The sequence below is a fragment of the Triticum dicoccoides genome, chromosome 4B (assembly GCF_002162155.2).
Source record: "Triticum dicoccoides isolate Atlit2015 ecotype Zavitan chromosome 4B, WEW_v2.0, whole genome shotgun sequence".
In the NCBI taxonomy this organism is placed as follows: domain Eukaryota; kingdom Viridiplantae; phylum Streptophyta; class Magnoliopsida; order Poales; family Poaceae; genus Triticum; species Triticum dicoccoides.
Genome location: NC_041387.1, coordinates 186330264 through 186344242, shown reverse-complemented (window position 1 = coordinate 186344242; position 13979 = coordinate 186330264).

Genomic DNA, 13979 nt, shown 5'->3' with positions numbered 1-13979 from the left:
GATTTATCTCCAAGTCTGCCGAGCGTGCCCTGCAGTTCTTCAAGATTTTGAAGAAGGTAGGTCCTATGAGGTGGACCCCTGAAGCATACACATCTTTCTAAGAGTTTAAGACCTACCTGTCCTCCGTGCCTACCCTGGTTGCACCCAAACACCAGGAGCCATTGTTGCTATACTTAGCGGCAACCAACCAAGTGGTCAGTGCAGCCTTGGTAGCACAACGAGAAGCGAATGAGAAAGAGAGTGAGCACAGGCTGGGAGAGCCAGATAAGGATCAGAATAGCAGCAAGCACGACAATGATGACAACCCCAAGGACGCGGCAAGGAAGAAAGTGGTGCAGCGCCTAGTGTACTTCATCAGCTCCTTATTACAGGGGGCTTCGTCGAGGTACTCTAGCATGCAAAAGTTGACCTTTGGTCTCATCATGCCCTCAAGGAAACTGCGCCACTACTTCCAAGCCCATGAGATCAAGGTTGTTACTCATTTCCCGTTGCAACGGATACTACAAAATGCAGGCAGGAGTCGGTCTACTTGACACGGACGTGATGCCTATATTTCATAATCATTGCCTTAGATATCGTCATAACTTTGCGCCTTTCTATCAATTGCTCAATAGTAATTTTTTCACCCACCGTATTATTTGCTATCTTGAGAGAAGCCACTAGTGCAACCTATGGTCCCCAGGTCTATTTTCCATCATATAAGTTTCTGATCTAGTATTTTCCATCATATTAGTTTCAGATCTACTATTTCGCAATCTTTTACTTTCCGATCTATAAACCAAAAAACCCAAAAAAATATTTTACCTTTTGTTTATATATCTCTATTAGATCTCACTTTTGCAAGTGATCGTGAAGGGATTGACAACCCCTTTATCACGTTGGGTGCAAGTTGTTTGATTGTTTATGCAGGTATTGGTGATTTGTGAATTTTCTCCTACTAGATTGATAATTTGGTTCTCTAACTAAGGGAATTACTTATCTCAACTTTGCTGCCTCACCCTTTCCTCTTCAAGGGAAAAACCAATGCAAGCTCAAGAAGTAGCAAGAAGAATTTCTGGCGTCGTTGCCGGGGGTTCTACACCAAGTCAGGACATACCAAGTACCCATCATATAACTCTCATCTCTTGCATTACATTATTCACCATATGCCTCTCGTTTTCCTCTCCCCCACTTCCAAAACAATTTTTGAAAAGATTCACCCTTTTATTTGCCTTTTCTTCGCCCCTCTTATGTTCGTCTTCTTACTTTGCTTTTTGTTTGCCTATTTGTTAGATTTGTTTGTTGCTACCATGTATGAAATTGGGGAGTTTATCGCTGTAAAGGATAGTAGTAACAATAGGGGAAACTTTGATGCTTTTGCTAATACTAATCCTCATGAAGAATATACTATCTTGCACATTAAAAAACTTCACATACGCAGCGACAATATTATTGGAAAAGGTGTTATTCAAGATTTCTTTACTTGTGTCGGTGCGCTTCTCGCGTTAGGTGGATCAATTCTCCATAAAACTAGTAGTCTCGCGGATGCTATATCTTTGCTCGTAGTTGAACTTGAATGACGATTTTTTCATATGCATCCTTCCATACAAAGGATTTTTCTAGAGTTCTCTAATATTGAGCATTCTTCTGTTAAGCGCGTCACCACTATATTTCTATCTCATGAGTTTAGATTTATTATGAAAGAAGCTAGTGAAATTTTCGTGCATTATAAAGTAGATGGTGGTCATCCTCCCATAGAGGGAATTCTCTTTAACCAAGAGGACAAAATGCGTTTACGATCTCTACATCATGTTGCTTATAATGAAAATTTAAGAAAGAGGGTCCCAACCGATGTTTTCGTTGGTAAGATTTCTGAACTTAATGATAATTTGCTATATAAAACAAAGGATTGGGTTTCTCTCTTGGACACAAGCTCATGACTTTTTGCCAAAAGAACGTTTACAATGATGAGTTGGTCATACAATATGAGGGGCCGAAGGAGGAACAAATTCCTCCTGGGCTTGACCTTGGGGATCCTTATCCCATTAAATTTAGCACTTTTGGTTACTTTTGCTTACCACAAAGAAACTTGCTACTGAACGAAGGGAGTATGAGATGCTTTTTTGAGATTTTACTTATCATTACTATGACAATACCTACACCTATTTGTGTTTTAATGCCTCGCTAAGGGCGTTAAACAATAGCGCTTGTTGGGAGGCAACCCAATTTTATTTTTTTCTTTGTCTTTTGCTCCTGTTTTGCTTTGAATAATTCATCTATCCTCTGGTTAGATGTGAATTTTGTGTTTTATTTAGTGTTTCTGCCAAGTAAGACCTTTGGGATGGCTTACGGTGATAGTTGTTTTGATCTTGCTGAAAAACTAAAACTTTTGCGCCCAGAAAATTAATTTTCATAATTCACACAAGCGTGCTTTCGATCTGATTCTTTTTTGCGGAAGATTGGTAAATAAATTTCCCAAGTCTTCCTAATTTTTAAGAATTGTTGGAGTTACAGAAGTATTAGAAGTTTCTAGATTGCTACAGACTATTCTGTTTTTGACAAATTATGTTTTCTATGTGTTGTTTGCTTATTTTGATGAATCTATGGGTAGTATCGGGTGGTATGAACCATGGAAAAGTTGGAATACAGTAAATATTACACCAATATAAATAAATAATGAGTTCACAACAGTACTAAAAGTGGTGATTTATTTTCTTATACTAATGGAGCTTATGAGATTTTCTGTTGAGTTTTGTGTCGTGAAGTTCTCAAGTTTTGGGTAAGGATTTGATGAACTATGGAATAACGAGTGGCAAGAGCCTAAGCTTGGAGATGCCCAAGGCACCCCAAGGTAATATTCAAGGACAACCAAAAGCCTAAGCTTGGGGATGCCCTGGAAGGCATCCCCTCTTTCGCCTTCGTCTACTGGTAACTTTACTTGAGGCTATATTTTTATTCACCACATGATATGTGTTTTGCTTGGAGCATCTTGTATGATTTGAGTCTTTGAATTTTATTTTTCCACAATAATCCTTGATGTACACACCTTTTGAGAGGGGCACGCATGGATGGTGATTTATTAGAATACCCTATGTGCTTCACTTATATTTTTTGAGCTAGGCAATATTGCTCTAGTGCTTCACTTATATCTTTTTAGAGCATGCGGTGGTTTTATTTTATAGAAATTGTTGAAATCTCATGCTTCACTTATATTAATTTGAGAGTCTTAAACAGCATGGTAATTTTCTTTGGTTATAAATTTAGTCCTAATATGATAGGCATCCAAGAGGGATATAATAAAAACTTTCATATAAAGTGCATTGAATACTATGAGAAGTTTGATTCCTTGTGATTGTTTTGAGATATAAAGATGGTGATATTAGAGTCATACTAGTGAGTAATTGTGAATTGGATAAATACTTGTGTCGAGGTTTGTGATTCCCGTAGCATGCATGTATGGTGAACCGTTATGTAACGAAGTTGGAGCATGGTGTATTTATTGATTGTCTTCCTTATGAGTGGCGGTTGGGGATGGGCGATGGTATTTTCCTACCAATCTATCCCCCTAGGAGCATGCATGTAGTACTTTTTTTTGATGACTAATAGATTTTTGCAATAAGTATGTGAGTTCTTTATGACTAATGTTGAGTCCATGGATTACACGCACTCTCACCCTTCCACCATTGCTAGCCTCTCTAGTGCCGCGCAACTTTCCCCGATACCATACTGTTGGAAATATGCCCTAGAGGCAATAATAAAAGCATTATTATTATATTTCCTTGTTCATGATAATTGTCTTTATTCATGCTATAATTGTGTTATCTGGAAATCGTAATACATGTGTGAATAACAGACATCAACATGTCCCTAGTGAGCCTCTAGTTGACTAGCTCGTTGATCAACAGATAGTCATGATTTCCTGACTATGGACACTGGATGTCATTGATAACGAGATCACATCATTAGGAGAATGATGTGATGGACAAGACCCAATCCTAAACATAGCACAAGATCGTATAGTTCGTTTGCTAGAGTTTTCTAATGTCAAGTATCTTTTCCTTAGACCATGAGATCGTGTAACTCCCGGATACTGTAGGAGTGCTTTGGGTATGCCAAACGTCACAACGTAACTGGGTGACTATAAAGGTAGACTACGGGTAACTCCGAAAGTGTCTGTTGGGTGACATGGATCAAGACTGGGATTTGTCACTCCGTATGACGGAGAGGTATCACTGGGCCCACTCGGTAATGCATCATCATAATGAGCTCAGAGTGACCAAGTGTCTGGTCACGGGATCATGCATTACGGTACGAGTAAAGTGACTTGCCGGTAACGAGATTGAACGAGGTATTGGGATACCGACGATCGAATCTCGGGCAAGTAACATATCGATAGACAAAGGAATAGCGTACGGGGTTGATTGAATCCTCGACATCGTGGTTCATCCGATGAGATCATCGTGGAGCATGTGGGAGCCAACATGGGTATCCAGATCCCGCTGTTGGTTATTGACCGAAGAGTCGTCTCGGTCATGTCTGCTTGTTTCCCGAACCCGTAGGGTCTACACACTTAAGGTTCGGTTACGCTAGGGTTGTAGGGATATGTATATGCAGTAACCCGAATGTTGTTCGGAGTCCCGGATGAGATCCCGGACGTCACGAGGAGTTCCGGAATGGTCCGGAGGTAAAGATTTATATATGGGAAGTCCTGTTTCGGGCATCGGGACAAGTTTCGGGGTTATCGGTATTGTACCGGGACCACCGGAAGGGTCCCGGGGGTCCACCGGGTGGGTCCACCTGCCCCGGGGGGCCACATGGGCTGCAAGGGGGTGCGCCTTGGCCTAATGGGCCAAGGGCACCAGCCCCACATAGGCCCATGCGCCTAGGGTTCAAGGGGGCAAGAGTCCTAGGAGGGTAAGGCACCTCCTAGGTGCCTTGGGGGGGAGGGAAACCCCCCTAGGCCGCCGCACCCCCTAGGAGATTGGATCTCCTAGGGCCGGCCACCCCCCCTTGGCACCCCTATATATAGTGGGGGAGAGGAGGGACTTCATACCTTGAGTCCTTGGCCTTTGGTTGCCTCCTTCTCCCTCCCCAACACCTCCTCCACCTCCATAGTGCTTAGCGAAGCTCTGTCGGAGTACTGCAGCTCCATCAACACCACGCCGTCGTGCTGCTGCTGGTGCCATCTCCCTCAACCTCTCCTCCCTCCCTTGCTGGATCAAGAAGAGGAGACGTGGCTGTTCCGTACGTGTGTTGAACGCGGAGGTGCCATCCGTTCGGCGCTGGTCATCGGTGATTTGGATCACGTCGAGTACGACAACATCATCACCGTTCTTTTGAACGCTTCCGTGCGCGATCTAAAAAGGTATGTAGATGCATCTGATCACTCGTTGCTAGATGAACTCCTAGATGATCTTGGTGAAACGAGTAGGAAAATTTTTGTTTTCTGCAACGTTCCCCAACAGTGGCATCATGAGCTAGGTCTATGCGTAGTTCTTCTTGCGCGAGTAGAACACAATTTGTTGTGGGCGTAGATTTGTCAACTTTCTTGCCGTTACTAGTCCTTTCTTGCTTCAGCGGTATTGTGGGATGAAGCGGCCCGGACCAACCTTACACGTACGCTTACGTGAGACCGGTTCCACCGACTAACATGCACTAGTTGCATAAGGTGGCTGGCGGGTGTCTGTCTCTCCTACTTTAGTTGGAGCGGAATCGATGAACAGGGTCCTTATGAAGGGTAAATAGAAGTTGACAAATCACGTTGTGGCTTTAACGTAGGTAAGAAAACGTTCTTGCTAGAACCCTAATTCAGCCACATAAAACTTGCAACAACAATTAGAGGACGTCTAACTTGTTTTTGCAGCAAGTGGTTTGTGATATGATATGGCCAAAGTTGTGATGAATGATGAATGATCTATATGTGATGTATGAGATGTTCATGCTATTGTAATAGGATTCACGACTTGCATGTCGATGAGTATGACAACCGGCAGGAGCCATAGGAGTTGTCTTTATTCTTTTAATGACCTGCGTGTCATCGAGAAACGCCATGTAAATTACTTTACTTTATTGCTAAACGCGTTAGCCATAGTAGTAGAAGTAATAGTTGGCGAGCAACTTCATGGAGACACGATGATGGAGATCATGATGATGGAGATCATGATGTCAAGCCGGTGACAAGATGATCACGGAGCCCCAAGATGGAGATCAAAGGAGCTATGTGAAAATGGCCATATCATGTCACGTTTATTATTTGATTGCATGTGATGTTTATCATGTTTTGCATCTTGTTTACTTAGAACGACGGTAGTAAATAAGATGATCCCTCACAATAAAATTCAAGAAGTGTTTCCCCTAACTGTGCACCGTTGCGACAGTTCGCTGTTTCAAAACACCACGTGATGATCGGGTATTTTATTCAGACGTTCACATACAACGGGTGTAAGACAGATTTACACATGCAAACACTTAGGTTGACTTGACGAGCCTAGCATGTACAGACATGGCCTCGGAACACAGAAGACCGAAAGGTCGAGCATGAGTCGTATAGAAGATACGATCAACATGAAGATGTTCACCGATGTTGACTAGTCCGTCTCACGTGATGATCGGACACGGTCTAGTTTAACTCGGATCATGTAATACTTAGATGACTAGAGGGATGTCTAATCTAAGTGGGAGTTCACTAATAATTTGATTAGTTGAACTTAATTATCATGAACTTAGTCTAAAATCTTTGCAATATGTCTTGTAGATCAAATGGCCAACGTAGTCCTCAACTTCAACGCGTTCCTAGAGAAAACTAAGCTGAAAGACGATGGCAGCAACTATACGGACTGGGTCCGGAACCTGAGGATCATCCTCATAGCTGCCAAGAAAGATTATGTCCTACAAGCACCGCTTGGTGACGCACCCGTTCTCCCTGCGGAACAAGATGTTATGAACGCCTGGCAGGCACGTTTCGATGACTACTCCCTCGTTCAGTGCGGCATGCTTTACAGCCTAGAGCCGGGGCTCCAAAAGCGTTTTGAGAGACATGGAGCATATGAGATGTTCGAAGAGCTGAAAATGGTTTTTCAAGCTCATGCCCGGGTCGAGAGATATGAAGTCTCCGACAAATTCTTCAGCTGTAAGATGGAGGAAAACAGTTCTGTCAGTGAGCACATACTCACTATGTCTGGGTTGCATAACCGCTTGACTCAGCTGGGAGTTAATCTCCCGGATGATGCGGTCATTGACAGAATCCTCCAGTCGCTTCCACCAAGCTACAAGAGCTTTGTGATGAACTTCAATATGCAGGGGATGGAAAAGACCATTCCTGAAGTATTTGCTATGCTGAAATCAGCAGAGGTAGAAGTCAGGAAAGAACATCAAGTGTTGATGGTCAATAAAACCACTAAGTTCAAGAAAGGCAAGGGTAAAAAGAACTTCAAGAAGGACGGCAAGGAGGTTGCCGCGCCCGGCAAGCAAGCTGCCGGGAAGAAGCCAAAGAATGGACCCAAGCCCGAGACTGAGTGCTTTTATTGCAAGGGAAGCGGTCACTGGAAGCGGAACTGCCCTAAGTACTTAGCGGATAAGTAGGCCGGCAAAACCAAAGGTATATGTGATATACATGTAATTGATGTGTACCTTACTAGTGCCCGTAGTGGCTCCTGGGTATTTGATACCGGTGCAGTTGCTCACATTTGTAACTCAAAGCAGGGGCTGCGGAATAAGCGGAAACTGGCAAAGGACGAGGTGACGATGCGCGTCAGGAATGGTTCCAAGGTCAATGTGATCGCCGTCGGCACGCTACCTCTGCATCTCCCTTCGGGATTAGTTTTAAACCTTAATAATTGTTATTTAGTGCCAGCTTTGAGCATGAACATTGTATCGGGATCTCGTTTGATTCGAGATGGCTACTCTTTTAAATCTGAGAATAATGGTTGTTCCATTTTTATGAGAGATATGTTTTATGGTCATGCTCCTATGGTGAATGGTTTATTCTTTATGAATCTCGAACGTGATGCTACACATGTTCATAATGTGAGTACCAAAAGAAGTAAAGTTGATAATGATAGTCCCACATACTTGTGGCACTGCCGCCTTGGTCACATAGGTGTCAAACGCATGAAGAAGCTCCATGCTGATGGACTTTTAGAGTCTCTTGATTATGAATCATTTGACACGTGCGAACCATGCCTTATGGGTAAAATGACCAAGACTCCGTTCTTAGGAACAATGGAGCGAGCAACCGACTTATTGGAAATCATACATACTGATGTGTGCGGTCCAATGAGTGTTGAGGCTCGCGGTGGCTATCGTTATGTTCTCACCCTCACTGATGATTTAAGTAGGTATGGGTATATCTACTTAATGAAACACAAGTCTGAAACCTTTGAAAAGTTCAAAGAATTTCAGAGTGAGGTTGAAAATCAACGTGACAGGAAAATCAAGTTTCTGCGATCAGATCGTGGAGGAGAATACTTGAGTCACGAGTTTGGGGCACACTTAAGAAAATGTGGAATAGTTTCACAACTCACGCCGCCTGGAACACCTCAGCGTAATGGTGTGTCCGAACGTCGTAATCGCACTCTGTTAGATATGATGCGATCTATGATGTCTCTTACCGATTTACCGCTGTCTTTTTGGGGCTATGCTTTAGAGACTGCCGCATTCACTTTAAATAGGGCTCCGTCGAAATCCGTTGAGACGACACCTTATGAATTATGGTTTGGGAAGAAACCTAAGCTGTCGTTTCTAAAAGTTTGGGGATGCGATGCTTATGTCAAGAAACTTCAACCTGAAAAGCTCGAACCCAAATCGGAAAAATGCGTCTTCATAGGGTACCCAAAAGAAACTATTGGGTACACCTTCTACCTCAGATCCGAAGGCAAGATCTTTGTTGCCAAGAATGGGTCCTTTCTGGAGAAAGAGTTTCTCTCGAAAGAAGTAAGTGGGAGGAAAGTAGAGCTTGATGAAGTATTGCCTCTTGAACCGGAAAATGGCGCAACTCAAGAAAATGTTCCTGAGGTGCCAGCACCGACTAGAGAGGAAGTTAATGATAATGATCAAGATACTTCTGATCAAGCTCCTACTGAAATTCGAAGGTCCACAAGGACATGTTCCGCACCAGAGTGGTACGGCAACCCTGTCTTGGAAATCATGTTGTTAGACAACGGTGAACCTTCGAACTATGAAGAAGCGATGGCGGGCCCGGATTCCGACAAATGGCTAGAAGCCATGAAATCCGAGATAGGATCCATGTATGAAAACGAAGTATGGACTTTGACTGACTTGCCCGTTGAACGGCGAGCCATAGAAAATAAATGGATCTTTAAGAAGAAGACAGACGCGGATGGTAATGTGACCATCTATAAAGCTCGGCTTGTCGCTAAGGGTTATCGACAAGTTCAAGGGGTTGACTACGATGAGACTTTCTCACCGGTAGCGAAGCTGAAGTCCGTCCAAATCATGTTAGCAATTGCCGCATTCTATGATTACGATATATGGCAAATGGACGTCAAAACGGCATTCCTTAATGGTTTCCTTAAGGAAGAATTGTATATGATGCAGCCGGAAGGTTTTGTCGATCCTAAGAATGCTGACAAAGTGTGCAAGCTCCAACGCTCGATTTATGGGCTGGTGCAAGCATCTCGGAGTTGGAACATTCGCTTTGATGAGATGATCAAAGCGTTTGGGTTTACACAGACTTATGGAGAAGCCTGCGTTTACAAGAAAGTGAGTGGGAGCTCTGTAGCATTTCTCATATTATATGTAGATGACATACTTTTGATGGGAAATGATATAGAACTCTTGGACAGCATCAAGGCCTACTTGAATAAAAGTTTTTCAATGAAGGACCTTGGAGAAGCTGCTTATATATTAGGCATCAAAATCTATAGAGATAGATCAAGACGCCTCATAGGTCTTTCACAAAGCACATACCTTGATAAGATATTGAAGAAGTTCAATATGGATCAATCCAAGAAAGGGTTCTTGCCTGTGTTACAAGGTATGAAATTGAGCTCAGCTCAATGTCCGACCACGGCAGAAGATATAGAAGAGATGAGCGTCATCCCCTATGCCTCAGCCATAGGTTCTATTATGTATGCCATGCTGTGTACGAGACCTGATGTTAACCTTGCCGTCAGTTTGGTAGGAAGGTACCAAAGTAATCCCGGCAAGGAACACTGGACAGCGGTCAAGAATATCCTGAAGTACCTGAAAAGGACTAAGGAAATGTTTCTCGTTTATGGAGGTGACGAAGAGCTCGTCGTAAAAGGTTACGTCGACGCTAGCTTCGACACAGATCTGGATGACTCTAAGTCACAAACCGGATACGTGTATATTTTGAATGGTGGGGCAGTGAGCTGGTGCAGTTGCAAGCAAAGCGTCGTGGCGGGATCTACATGTGAAGCGGAGTACATGGCAGCCTCGGAGGCAGCACATGAAGCAATATGGGTGAAGGAGTTCATCACCGACCTAGGAGTCATACCCAATGCGTCGGGGCCGATCAAGCTCTTCTGTGACAACACTGGAGCTATTGCACTTGCCAAGGAGCCCAGGTTTCACAAGAAGACAAGGCACATCAAGCGTCGCTTCAACTCCATTCGTGAAAATGTTCAAGATGGAGACATAGAGATTTGTAAAGTACATACGGACCTGAATGTAGCAGATCCGTTGACTAAACCTCTCCCTAGAGCAAAACATGATCAACACCAGAATTCCATGGGTGTTCGATTCATCACAATATAACTAGATTATTGACTCTAGTGCAAGTGGGAGACTGTTGGAAATATGCCCTAGAGGCAATAATAAAAGCATTATTATTATATTTCCTTGTTCATGATAATTGTCTTTATTCATGCTATAATTGTGTTATCTGGAAATCGTAATACATGTGTGAATAACAGACATCAACATGTCCCTAGTGAGCCTCTAGTTGACTAGCTCGTTGATCAACAGATAGTCATGATTTCCTGACTATGGACACTGGATGTCATTGATAACGAGATCACATCATTAGGAGAATGATGTGATGGACAAGACCCAATCCTAAACATAGCACAAGATCGTATAGTTCGTTTGCTAGAGTTTTCTAATGTCAAGTATCTTTTCCTTAGACCATGAGATCGTGTAACTCCCGGATACTGTAGGAGTGCTTTGGGTATGCCAAACGTCACAACGTAACTGGGTGACTATAAAGGTAGACTACGGGTAACTCCGAAAGTGTCTGTTGGGTGACATGGATCAAGACTGGGATTTGTCACTCCGTATGACGGAGAGGTATCACTGGGCCCACTCGGTAATGCATCATCATAATGAGCTCAGAGTGACCAAGTGTCTGGTCACGGGATCATGCATTACGGTACGAGTAAAGTGACTTGCCGGTAACGAGATTGAACGAGGTATTGGGATACCGACGATCGAATCTCGGGCAAGTAACATATCGATAGACAAAGGAATAGCGTACGGGGTTGATTGAATCCTCGACATCGTGGTTCATCCGATGAGATCATCGTGGAGCATGTGGGAGCCAACATGGGTATCCAGATCCCGCTGTTGGTTATTGACCGAAGAGTCGTCTCGGTCATGTCTGCTTGTTTCCCGAACCCGTAGGGTCTACACACTTAAGGTTCGGTTACGCTAGGGTTGTAGGGATATGTATATGCAGTAACCCGAATGTTGTTCGGAGTCCCGGATGAGATCCCGGACGTCACGAGGAGTTCCGGAATGGTCAGGAGGTAAAGATTTATATATGGGAAGTCCTATTTCGGGCATCGGGACAAGTTTCGGGGTTATCGGTATTGTACCGGGACCACCGGAAGGGTCCCGGGGGTCCACCGGGTGGGTCCACCTGCCCCGGGGGGCCACATGGGCTGCAAGGGGGTGCGCCTTGGCCTAATGGGCCAAGGGCACCAGCCCCACATAGGCCCATGCGCCTAGGGTTCAAGGGGGCAAGAGTCCTAGGAGGGTAAGGCACCTCCTAGGTGCCTTGGGGGGGAGGGAAACCCCCCTAGGCCGCCGCACCCCCTAGGAGATTGGATCTCCTAGGGCCGGCCACCCCCCCTTGGCACCCCTATATATAGTGGGGGAGAGGAGGGACTTCATACCTTGAGTCCTTGGCCTTTGGTTGCCTCCTTCTCCCTCCCCAACACCTCCTCCACCTCCATAGTGCTTAGCGAAGCTCTGTCGGAGTACTGCAGCTCCATCAACACCACGCCGTCGTGCTGCTGCTGGTGCCATCTCCCTCAACCTCTCCTCCCTCCCTTGCTGGATCAAGAAGAGGAGACGTGGCTGTTCCGTACGTGTGTTGAACGCGGAGGTGCCGTCCGTTCGGCGCTGGTCATCGGTGATTTGGATCACGTCGAGTACGACAACATCATCACCGTTCTTTTGAACGCTTCCGTGCGCGATCTACAAAGGTATGTAGATGCATCTGATCACTCGTTGCTAGATGAACTCCTAGATGATCTTGGTGAAACGAGTAGGAAATTTTTTGTTTTCTGCAACGTTCCCCAACACATACACCCACCATATACCATCCTCAAAACAACCACCATACCTACTTATTATGGCATTTCCATGGCCATTCCGAGATATATTTCCATGCAACTTTCCACCGTTCCGTTCATTATTACACGCTTAGATCATTGTCATATTGCTTTGCATGATCATGTAGTTGACATTGTACTTGTGGCAAAGCCACCTTTCATAATTCTTTCATACATGTCACTCTTGATTCATTGCACATCCCGGTACACCGCCGGAGGCATTCATATAGAGCCAAATTTTGTTCTAGGTATCGAGTAAATAAAAGTGTGAGATCATCAAATCTAGAGCATTGTCCCATTTGAGGAAATAAAAAGAAAGGAGTGGACAAAGAAGCTAAACAAAAAAACAAAAAAATGAGAGAAAAATAGAGCAGGGGCAATGTTACTATCCTTTTTTCACACTTGTGCTTCAAAGTAGCACAATGATCTTTATGATAGATAGTCTCCTACTTTGTCACTTTCATATGCTAGTGCGAATTTTTCATTATAGAACTTGACTTCTATATTCCAATGATGGGCTTCCTCAAATCGCCCTAGGTCTTCATGAGCAAGCAAGTTTGATGCACACACACTTAGTTCTTCTTGTTGAGCTTTCAAAAAATTATAGCTCTAGTGCATCCGTTGCATGGAAATCCCTACTCACTCACATTGATGTCTATTGATGGGCATCTCCATAGCCCGTTGATACGCCTAGGTTATGTGAGACTATCTCCTTCTTTTTGTCTTCTCCACAACCACCATATTATATTCCACCTATAGTGCTATGTCCATGGCTCACGCTAATGTATTGCATGAAAGTTGAAAAAGTTTGAGAACACCAAAAGTATGAAACAATTGCTTGGCTTTTCATCGGGGTTGTGCATGATTTGAATATTTTGTGTGGTAAAGATGGAGCATAGCCAGACTATATGATTTTGTAGGGATGACTTTCTTTGGCCATGTTATTTTGAGAAGACATAATTGCCTTGTTAGTATGCTTGAAGTATTATTGTTTTTATGTCAATATTAAAGTTTTGTTTTGAATCTTATGGATCTGAACATTCATGACACAATAAAGTAAAATACATGGATAGATATGTTAGGTAGCATTCCACATCAAAAATTATGTTTTTATCATTTACCTACTCGAGGACGAGTAGGAATTAAGCTTGGGGATGCTTGATACATCTCCAATGTATCTATAATTTGATTGTTCCATGCTAGTATATTATCCGTTTTGGATGTTTTATATGCATTAAATATGATATTTTTTATTATTTTTGGGACTAACCTATTAACCTAGAGCCCAGTGCCAGTTTCTATTTTTTCCTTGTTTTTGAGCTTCGCAGAGAAGGAATACCAAACGGAGTCCAAACGGAATAAAAACTTCACGGTGATTTTTCTTGTTCCAGAAGACACCCAGGAGACGTGGAGATCAAGTCGGAAGAGCCACGAGGCGACATGAGAGGGGAGGGCGCGCCCCTG